We start from the raw sequence: 12,169 nt of genomic DNA on the forward strand, positions 1-12,169 counted from the left end.
CCCATGAGCGTTATACAAAAAAAATAATAATAAAGTACACCGAGATTAATAATAGCAACAAGGAGTTTATTTAAAATCGAGAAAAATTAAGGAAAACATCTGCCAATAAATGCGGATCATTGTAAGCTTTATTGATAGAACGATACCGATTCAATTCATACAAATATATCTGTATGTGTGTTATTATTTATTTATTTCAATTTTTTTTTTCAATTTTATTTCACGAGGAGAAGACGAACCAAGGCGGGGCCTTATGAATAAATGCCTTTGTTAATACAATTTAAGGTGTGTTCACGAGTCGTCATTGGTATTTAAAGTGGCACATCGCACACGTACCAATTTTTTTCTTCCCTCTTCTTCTTCTTCTCTTTCATGATTATTATTACTTCTCCTTTTTAATATACGCACACGGCGTTAATAAAAGGGGGAGCACTAATAACGTTCGCGTTTATTATTTATTCAGCTTTGTGATGATGGCAGAGAAAACGAAGAAAGGGGAATGAAATACGAAGAATGTGCGACCAATGAGGATAGAGCTTGATTTGCTTGAAATCATTTATGTGTGTGTGTGTGTGTGGATAAGAGGAAAAGGAAAAATTACAAGGTGTATTTACATATATTTATCTTATAAGATACGACACGTGTGAAATTAAATAAGTCAACTGTCGCACGTTAACGAATCGAATGGATTTATCTATCACGCCAATGCGCAAACAATTCCCGAAGGATGTTACACACAAGAAAAAAAAAATTAAAGATTAGAAACAGGAGCATTATGCGTTTTGCCGTTACCAGATTATACATGCAAATAACAATTTCGTTTTAAACAATCCACTGTTATGTAATAAGTGTTTTCGTGTCTCCTCTGAATATTTAATGAATGTATTTTTGTGGTAATTTTTTTAATGTGGGGATTGCAAATGTTGAGGGTTGAAAAATTAATGGTTCTATTTTGAAAAACTTGAGGTTTTGAGGTAATAGCATTGACGGAGATCGTAATTTCATGAATTAATAGAAGGTAGGTGGATGGAGCGAGCAGCGTTGGGGAGAAAGAGAAAGAGTTGTGAGAGAGAGTGAAAAAGAGAGAAGGAGATCCAATATTGTTCTAAAAGCTCGTTCCGAGTCCCGAGTTATGGCAGCGTGAATATTTTACCACTAGATCGTTTCTGATTGCATGGCCCCGAGATATCAATTATATAGATCGTTATTCTCGACTAAAAACGGAATATTTAATGCTCTCATTTTCTCCGGACAAAGAAGGAATGTGGTGTATTATATTTATATACATACACACATATATATATATATATATGTATACAAAGAACGAGAGCTAGAGCAGAGGTTATTATTGTTATTATTGGATGCACGGGCTAATAACGATCGCCATCCCCGATGGACGATGATGGTAAAAGTGCAACGAAAACGAGTTTAGAGAAAGAGTTTACTTTGGTAACACCTGCTCAGAGGATCGTAGCAGAGAAGATGTAATATACATATACAGACACACACGTATTGTGCGGTTGCGCGCCGCATCCATGTTATAATTATTCGCGAGTAGAGAAGAACCCCTGAAGTAGAAGTATAATAATAATGAAAGGAGAGGAGATGAGATTGATCAATTTGCTTATTAATATAATTATTCAGGGTAAGTAGGCTTTCGTGTGTCGAGAGAAAGAGAGAGAGGGGCAGCAGATAAAAAAATCAATCGTGAGAAATCATGGGAAAAATAGCCGACGGAGAAGAGAAGAGAGAAGAGCTCGAAAACCAAATTGAACAAAAAGCCCATAATTACCGCCGTGATTAGAGCAGTGTGGGAATTAGTAATTACAAGTACCGCGTCCGACCATTCCGTTTATCTGCGCCTTTTAGCGCGATTGTTATCCTCGAAACTGCGCTTGGTCCACAGCAGTCGGCGCCCGACGCCCTGCCCTACCCTCACTTATAATCAAAATTACACATAATTATAAAATTTTTCCAACGAAAAAAAGCTTCGAAATTGGTACTTGCTCATGGTGCAACCAACCACCAACCACACACACGAAAAATGCAACTCAACAACAAATGAACAAACAAACGAGATCTTTGATCTTCGCCTAGGCTGATGGAAGTCTCAGGCGCCCACCCTCCGCCATCCTCGTCTAATCTAATAAAATCGCATATGAGATATTCACAAAGAAAATAGCGCAATACACGTACTACGCCGAAACAGAGGGATGAAGAGAGAGAGAGAGAGATACCTGTTATGGTGCTTCGTCTCTATTATGATGTAATATGTGCGAGAGGGGGCGGCTCTTGCGCGCTCCATCTCCGCTAACTTCATTCCAGAGTCCATATGCGCGCCCCCATGCATAACTTACGCCCTTTGCGTACAATATCCACTCTATATCACGTATGCTGCTGCTGCTGTTGCGGCCGGAGGCCGAACTTGAATTTTCCATTTCGGAAAATAACATCTCTTTCTCTCTCACTACAATATATATATATATTTCCATTTTCCTCTCTCCATCCTTACTTATTTCGTGTTTTTTTTTCCCTCTCCGCCACTTTATTTCTTCTTTTCATCTTCCTTCTTCCGCCCCCAACTTTTTTAATAACGCGTCCCGAAAATGCATACATATTAAATCCCCTCAACCTCCGCATTCCACCCATTCTTCTTACGCTTCAAGAAAAATATATATGTATTCATTTTTTTTTTCATTTTCTTTCGCTGCTTCGTTTTGCCTTAATGACTTAATTTGATTTTAATCAAAACGCCATTACACCTTTCTAACATCGCTTCGTGCAATTAACCACATAAAAGGAGAAATATTTAATTATCAGGAGACGACGCACACAAAGAATGAAAAAATCACGTAATAATACCTGCACTTTAATTGGAAATTCTCATTATATCTCAATTTTTTCGTTCTAAATTCAATTATTAATTCAACAATTAAAATCTAATAGAAACGAACGCTTTGTTCAAATTTTTCTTGTTACTAATTTGTTATATAAAAATAGAAGTTTATTTGCATTTTATAAGAATAACCTTGTTAAAAACATATCATAATTAAATTGTTATATTTATGACCGAAAATCAAATTATTTACATATTTAATGTATGTCCATAATTTATATACATGTTTTTAATTTACTTTAACAAAGAATTGGTAGAAAATAAAGTATAAATTATTCCCATAAACTAAAGTTGAAATTTCAATATATTTTTGTAACTTAACATTAACGTGAATTATGTTTAATTTAGAATAAATGTAGGTATGAAAATCAATTAGTTATGAACAAAAAAAAAATTAATACCGTGTGAAAAAATTGCTCATATTTTCGGTTATTTTTTTTTGTTAATGGCTAAATGAATGTAACCGACATCGGCGTGAATAGGCAGTGATATAATTGTGAACGAGCGAGGATTTATGAACCGTTGGAATGTCGTCTTGAGATTGCATTCTAGGTGAGAGAAAAAAAAAAGGGGAGGCGACGGCGATGCATCGACGACAATGGTCAGAACATCGAGTGAGTGTGTGTGTGTGGTTAAGAGTGAGAAAGAGAGGGAAGACCATGAATGACCGGTGCCGGTGAATGGAGGGTAGTAAACCGACGATGCCGTTACGAGGAGGGAAAAACGGTCAAGGCGAAGGGTAGTTTTGCCCTCCGCAACGGAACGGGGTTGCAGAGGAACTCCGACCTAAAATAACAAACCAGGTGTATACACACACAGAAAACGCGGACACGCACTCTCCCATTCACCATCGCATTCCCAAACGGAAAAAAAAGAGAATGATGGACAATTGATTCCAGTTTTCTGGAGCAATCCTTATACCTGCTCCAACCTGCATGTATTTTTAGATGTAAAACAATGTATGTTTTCTTTCCTTCTGATTTATGTGGGGCGATAGTGTTCCTAATTTTATTTCTGGACAAATTGCCGGTACTAATTGTCCAAAAGAGATAACCGGAGGATTACATGAATTTATTCAGTTTTACAAAGCACCTGGTACAATAATTACCAGCTTAATTATTATGTATTGTATTATTGTTTCGGAAGGAAAGAGGCAAAAATCAATAGGTTTGTAGTAATAAGTTTTTATTTTTACTTCGCCCTTGACCGAAACCAAACAAATAACGCGAACTTCCTGATTACCAATATAACCAATTAACTTCTACCCGTCTTCTTCGTATTGTTGCTTTAGTTATTTTCTTTTTCGCTGTCGCCATTGTGCTTTTCGATCTTTGACTTTCTCGCATTGTGAATAAGACAAAGAGGCGTACTTATTTATTTATTTTTTGTTGTTGCAAAGAAAGAATATAGAAATAAAAGAGAAGCATAATAAAGTGAAGATGTTTATCTTCGGTGCTTGGGTATGTAGATGCCCGTGTCTGTTCACGCGAGCTGACATAAGGGGGCAGCACGAAGTAGTCCTTATTATCGAGATGCGGTGTGATAACCGAACGGAAAAGTGATTGTTTCCTCCTCTTGTTGTATATTGTTGTTGTTGTTGTTATTTTCCTGAAAATGAGTTAAAACCTCTTCGCGACGGACCGATGAACACGAGGAGAATGTGTTGTATACATACATACATACACACATTCACAAGTACTCGAACACATACACGTTTTAATACGAGTAATGACAATATGAAATGATTACGGACGTAATTGCTAATGAACACGCGAACTAATCACGCGACTCGAAGCCTACCCTCAAACAGGTTTCTTAATGCCTTTCTGCGTACGTGGCGATAATTAAAAATGCACGCAATCCACTTCGATGACCAATACCAAACCAATTCCACTTCGTGTACACTTAAACGCGTATACTCATCGTTCTAATACGCATTACGGCCCATTTGTTCCGGACACCTTTTTGATCGGAGATACCATCTATGGGCCCACTAAAATTTATTAGGACCTTGGCGTGTGGGCACTTTACATGCATGTCTCAATCCATTTAAATAAATATTAACTCACGAAAGGATTCCGAAGGAAAGCAAACAACAACAACAACATCAATTCGACGTAATCGACGCAACGATTTTTATTTTTTCTTCTTCGACCACGAAAATCTCTCTCGTTCCTCGAGTACCATTAGCGCCGCAATTCACTCGAGAAATTGCATCCCATTTTCTCTTCATCATAACATCAAAATCTTCATCCAGTTAATTTAACTTTCTCAATCATATACATCTTCTTTACATAATAACTTACTAATTACTAAATATTACTAATTTAGGTCGAAAAAAAACTATTTTTCAATCAACTTTAATAAAATACATGAGATTAAACTTAAGATTAATTAAAATCCTTATTTTCTAATGAATAGCAAAAAAATAAATCCGTTCGAGCGATTATTATTTTAAACAAATTACAAATTCAATAAACGTGATTTATATCGGACAGGAATCCAAAGACGTTTCGCATTCATTAGTCGATGATTTATATTAGAATTAATGTGGCTAAAAGCCCGACGCTCCAGCATCAAACACGCACACAGAAAAAATCATCTTTTATATAGAATGAAAATAAATATGTATTAAATATAAATAATATAATAGAAAAATATTCCGAAACAACAACAAAAAAAGCATAATTTATGTACTGTGTCAAAATATTTCCATAATTCTTTAAATCTATACTAAAATATTTCTCAAATCTCTCTGAATTTCTTTTTTCAAAATTCGCGTCTTATTACTATAATTTTACGTATTTAATTGATTCATTAGTTAAATATTTGTTTGCGTATTGTTATTTTGCATTGTTTTATTAGAATTGTTATCTAAGATTTTTTTTTGTTCGTTGCGAAATGTTGCATTCAACGCGTTTAATTGATTGAGTCATTAGTGTTAATCTTATGCAATGCGGCAACTGTAATTATTTCGAAAAGTTATGATTTCTTTAAAATTTATCACATGTTTATCATGGACTTAAAGTTTATGGTTTTTAATTGATTCATTAATCGAATGAGTTTATTGTTTTGATTCGCATTGTTCGCTTGTAACGAATAGGTTTATTATTTATGGATTTGTTTGTGTAAATCGTGTAGATTTTGAATGGTTTTAATGATGGTTTTTCAAGAAAATAGGATTTCGATGTAAAACCTTTGGGCAATCGTCGTTAATTGTGTGTCCGGGGCTGAGGGATTTGAAAGAGACACACACACACCATTCTTATCGTTTTTCTTTTTATTTCTCTCTGTCTTTAGAGTTACTTAATTCGGAGAGTTATGAGATCCGAAGTGGTCCTAGGTGGTCCGGCCCACATGCGTTTCATCACCATCGTCGGAGGCTGTGATAGATGGTAACGATGGAAACACAAACACACACATAGAGAAAAAGCGTACGCACTGTCGTGGATTGAAGTTAGTTATGTAAATGGGGCGAGCGGGAAATGTGGAAAAAGAGACTTGAATCGCAGATTAAAAGGTGCGTGGTTTGCGGCCAAAAATGGGTAAATATCGTCCTTAAACGGGCAAAAGGAGTCTATATTAAGAGAGCCGCGATGCCGGATTCGTATTCTCATACATATCACTTTCTAAATGGACAGCCAATAAATAAGAACGAGCGCGGCGCGGGGCCCCCGAATGTGTTAAAAGCGCTGCTCGAGTCACGACAGGGCGAGAAGAGAACGAAGAAAACGAGTCAACCGAGTCAAGCATCGTCGGATGGACGAAAACGCCGTTTGCAGCAGGATTCAATTGAACGGATCGCACAGCTAATTGCACGACTGAGTGTGGATATTACGGACTCTCAGCGGAAAAGATTAATTGTTTCCGTGTTAACTATGGATAATTAATTTCACTTCAGTTTTCTTTGACTCCTCTCTAATAACGGGACACAATTCCTAACACATAAATCGCAAAGTTTCAAAAAAAACTTGTACCAAATTTTAATTGTGTTACTAAATAAATCTCTACTATTAGAGTATAAAACGTATAAAGTTACACGGAAAGCAGCATCCTATTTTTTTGTTTCTTTTCTTGTTGAAATGAAATTAATTTTCGGAGCGTTTCGAAGAGGTTCGAAAACAGCGATACCGAAATTTTTATAATTATCGTATCGGAATCTAGCCGGACGGGTCGAGGGTGCCACGAACGACCCGACGTGCCATTTGTAACCGGCCAACGGATTTCGGACCTTCTTGCTCAACACTTCTTCAGTTCACACTAAACCCCGACTCCGCAAGACTTTCGCGGCATTCCGCCGCTCCAATACGAATTCTTACATTCACACACTTATATACAGGGTGTTTCTAATTGTATTAAATCTTTACTTAAAAAACTATACACAAACTTTATCGAATAATATTTATTAAACAAAATTTTTCTTTTGAAAAAAAATATACAATTATTACAAGAATTTTCTTATAAGAATTAAACGAAATATAATTAAATTTCTTGCGTATTTACAAGATTATTATTACAATCAGCAATTAGAATTTCTTAATTTAAGAATCAATTTTTTTTAACAATTATCATAATTTCTATGATACACTTTAATTTATAAATAATTGTTAAATTTGATTAAATACCAATTTAGTTTAATATAATTGTTTAATGAGGAATTCAAGATTTTTGTAAGAAATCCTGAAACTAAATAAATGAGTTTATGAAGATTTCTTCTTGCTCGTGAAATTGGTTTAGGATCACCCTGTATTATTATATATAAAAAAAATGAGAGTCGGAGCGAAAATATCACGTTACCATAGTAACAACAATAACAAAGGGGAGTTAATTAATTAATTTGACAGTGAAGGGGGGGCACCTAATTTATCGCCGCCAACTACAAAAAATAAATATGTTTTCTCTTTGGAATCTCCATCGTTTTACTTTTATGCCCACTCTGTTGCGGCTGCTCATTCATTAAAAAACCCTAAAATTTTAATCGAGTCCCATCATTCGGACGGAAAAGCCGGGGTCTCGTAAAAATCCGCCGTCTCCTCTAATGCAACACCTTGAAAATAAATCTCTCGCCCGTTTCGTGTTAGTACGTATATGTATATATATATATATCATAAGAAGGCAACATATTTAAACCGAAGAAGTCACGGTTCAGTTGGTGCCGGAATTTTATTCCTCCGGTTCACCGATCGAATTCTTTCCAGCAATTTAACGAATCGATACTCTCTCAGTCTTTTACTCTTTCTGTTCTGCTCTTTTCGTTCTTCAGCTATAGCACAAAATATATTTATTTATTGTTATTAAATGGCGATAGCCTCGGGTTCAATGCTTCATAAATTGTTCGCCCATTGTCGACGACAATTCCTTAGCGCTAAGACCATTTTATTGCCGCGTTACGGAGGTAATTATGCACTCAGTTGTGTAGTGAGAGAGGAACGAAACGGGAGCCGCAAAAGAAATGAAGGAATGAGTGAGGAAAAAAAATCTCGCGAGACGACGCGCGTTACGTTTTAAACATTGTTTTCCACAGTTTTGCTGCTTTGTTTTTGCCGTTATCAATCGAACTCTCTGGCTTATTATTCCCAATGCGGAAATTCGATTGTTATTACACTGCGGATTTCTAATTGAACATGATTTGCTTACAGCAACTTTCCTATGGAAAATCAAAAACTTCGCGCACACAAATCACTTCACTTTCATTGCAAATCCAAACAAAAAAGTCTTAATTATTTGACCTCAAGAAAAGTACAAATATTCCTATAAATTAATTGCAACTATTTTTTTTAACACTTAGTAAAATAACAAATTTTCTACACTTTATCAAAATAATTTTATTTTAAAGCGCAAAATAAATGTAACACATAACTTTCTTAAAAAAATTATTAAATTTCTCTATTTTTACTACTTAGAATGAACGCAAGTGAAAAAATATGTTTGCTTTAAAATATCAATCAGATTTGTAAATTTTTACAGTAAACTTAAAGATTTTTTTTTAGAACTTAGAAATATTGAAGCGTTTAGCCTTAACAGTATAACCAATAAGATAAATACGGGTAAAATTCTTAGTAAATACTTTTAAACCACTCACAAAAATTCAACGCACTTTGTACATTTTTTTAAATCTTATTTAATTTTTTGTTCAGTAAAAATTAAGTTTTGGTATAACACAAAAATCTATTGTTGAAACATGAAAGAAACGTTATTTTGGGGAAAACTTGAAAATTAGATATTTTTTTTCTTTAAGTGGACGATAAAATGTTTTACGAGTGAAACTTTATTTTCAGCTTTGAGAAAATTGTTCAGTAAAGAAAACGAAGTGTAGTTTGGTGCAAATTGATGTATTTTTAGACAAATATCCAATTGGATTAGTATACGCAATCTCGGATTATCCTTATTAGAGTGCACGCAACATATTTCTGAATTTATACTTCTTTTTATGTCTTCTTTTCAAAGCATTTCTTCGCAACAAATCAAAACTATTACAATTTATTTGTTTTCTTGAAACTTAGTTAATTTTTCTTACTTTAGTTCATTAAATAGTATTTTTTATGTGATTTTCTAGTTGATAAAAATAGAAATCTTCACATTGAGTTTATCGGATTGAAAAAGTGTAATTAATTAAACTGGACACTATCCGTTGTTTCTGGATGGTTTTTAGGTGAGGAAATTACAAGATTTACTTAGAGAGAAAGATGTCCCGAGATATAAAATAAATAAACCAACCAATTTAAATACGGAATCGATTTCCGTCGAGCAATTTGTTCGGGATTTCAACGCGGACTAATTTTTCGTGTGGGCCATCATAACTCATCCGAACAAACTTCATAATACTTCCAACACGGGTCTAATCAAAGTGATCGCAGCGAAAAGGATAGAGTAAATAAAATTTATAAGTTGAAGAAAAAAAACTGTTTCTATAAAACGAACTTTCTTTTCACGAGCGCGTTTCTCCGGCTCACGGCGGATCACGTTGAGAACATTACGGTAACGTTCCACGCCGAAAACTTGGCGAAACATAAATCAGGAGATGAAACTGCGCGATATACTCAATCTTATTATTATTATCATTTCCTATTTTTTTCCTTTAGTAATTGTTTTTTTTGTATTGGTTTTTGTTTCCGGATTGTGGGAAAAGCGCGAATCTAATTGGACGGGTTCGTGTCTTGACGCAGCGTTCGAGTCTCCGCGCTTTTTCGGGTGCAACGTAAACATATTACCGGTATTTATCGGATTTTCTGTTTTTTCTTTTTTTGAACAAATCTTCTTATCTGTTTGCTTTGCGTTTATTTGCGGTATCAACGGTTTTGAACAATGCTACTGCTGGGATAAAGTTTCGAGTGTCGCGCGTACTCGAAACTTAGTCATTTTCGTAATAATCCACTCGAACCGTTATTAAGTGCGCTATTGTCTAAGCACCCCACGCTGCATGCGTATATGTATAGAGTTTCATTAGGGGTTGCAGGGAAATGGTTAAATATTATCAGAAAACACACACGCGTCCGGATTCTTTTGGGGGAGGAGGGAGGTGAGTAACGCAAACACACACGCACGAATGCATTCACCGATTTGAATAGTTTTTGTTGCCGATTGGAGTTAAGGTTTTTTCTGTTGTTGTTGCATTGTTCGGATGCGGGGAGTTATGTAAATTATTCGGCACGAGCCAAAGATGATGCGGGTTTCAGCCTCTCCTAAGTGGTCCGATTTGCATAAGGTGTACTATTGCGTAAACACTATTTAGGGGTGGTTCATAACTTAAGATTATCGTGTATATATATATATTTTAATTCTTTTGGGGGTTTGTGATGATGGTGATGATGATAATAAAGGTTTCTCGTACCTCTAAACATTCCTGTCTAGTATCCAACACTATGCGAAAATAATAAACGAACGCACATAAAACACTAATATTTTCTCTCTTCTGATGATTATTTTTTTTTTCTTCAGCACGTTTTAAAGAGATCGAGGAACAAACACCACAGCACTGTAGATATACATTTATTATTACTTTTTTGTTGTATTATTTGTGTATATCTTCACGGTCGCAGGTATCGGAACTACTCGTTGCGAATTGGATTTAGTTGAAGAATCAACGTATAAATAAAAATAAAACAAACAACGAAACTGATGCGATGTCGGTTTGGGGCGGGGGGGTAGTTACGATGTTGTAATGTTAAACAAATAATTGATGTCGGGGGGGTGAAAATAAAAATATAGAACTTAAAACAATGTACAGGTGTTGAATAAAATAAGACAACAACGTGCGGCCGGACGGCACGGACAACATAGCCGCTCGGCGTTAAAGCTTGAACTGTGTTCTTCGTGTGTTGTTGGCCAATAGGGGGCGGTCTGGAAGAGGGGATGACGACGCGCCCCCACCACCGGGCCGCCCGGGCGCACACCTGAGTGGTAGGGATTGGGGAAGGGATGGCGCGCGGTTGAATGCTCGCGAAATAAGTTTCGACTAGATTTGCAACAATTTCGCGACGCTTTTTTGCCTTCTCTCTCTCTCTCTTTCACTCACTCGCTCTTCATCTCTTTCTCTCTTACGTACATACATATACACACACACATTCGCTCATACTCTCTTGCTCCTCAGCCCGGCCCCTCCTCGACCAATTAATGCCTAGTCTTATTAGGCATAGTCCTCTCTTCTCCTTCATCGTCTTCGTCGCGCTCTTCGCTTCATATCCTCATGCCCTCCATCCGTGCACAGGATCATCCTCGCCGTCGTCGTCGGAACGCAACCTTCGAATTTATTTAAATTACTGGATTACATCGCCATCTTGATCTCGGCAGCCGCTGCTGCGACCGTACGCGCATTGATTTTTTTTTTGGTCGCTGTCTTCTTAATCACGCGTTATGTCACTTTTCAGACGCAAAAACACGTACGGAACGCGCATACGTTTAGCGTACATCCTTCCCATACCAACGAAAACTGTTCTACGAACTTAATATTACTTCAAATTACGTAATTTTTCCTACGAATTATTCTAATTTTCAGTCATTTCATCACACTGAAAATCAAATTTAACTAAAAATTAATTAGATTCTGTTTTCATACAACAGACATTTTTCAATTCAATTAAAATTATTTAACTAATATCAAAGTATTTCTTTAATAAGTGAAAAACACATTAAAATCACGGTTGAAATTATTCTAATTTTCACATTAATATCACTTTTTTCGTACGAATTATTCTAATTTTCAGTCATTTTATCACTTTAAAATCAAATTTAACTAAAAATTAATTAGATTCTGTTTTCATACAACAGACATTT

The 12,169-nt window shown here is 35.7% G+C and overlaps 1 protein-coding gene across 4 annotated transcripts in view; it reads right to left on the reverse strand.

The window, feature by feature from the left end:
• The window catches only part of LOC108564042 (zinc finger homeobox protein 3), a 35,437-nt gene extending 24,143 nt beyond the window's left edge, over positions 1–11,294 (reverse strand). For 3 of the 4 annotated variants that reach the window (XM_017922952.1, XM_017922944.1, XM_017922936.1), the window contains exon 1: positions 10,728–11,293. The gene's annotated coding sequence lies outside the window, so the exon portion shown is untranslated. Of the gene's footprint in view, positions 1–10,727 lie in introns of all 4 variants that reach the window. The other variant, XM_017922962.1, reaches the window with a different exon arrangement.
• Positions 11,295–12,169: the final 875 nt, after the last annotated feature.

This window comes from Nicrophorus vespilloides, unplaced genomic scaffold (assembly GCF_001412225.1).
Source record: "Nicrophorus vespilloides isolate i.1.1-1 unplaced genomic scaffold, Nicve_v1.0, whole genome shotgun sequence".
Taxonomy (NCBI): domain Eukaryota; kingdom Metazoa; phylum Arthropoda; class Insecta; order Coleoptera; family Silphidae; genus Nicrophorus; species Nicrophorus vespilloides.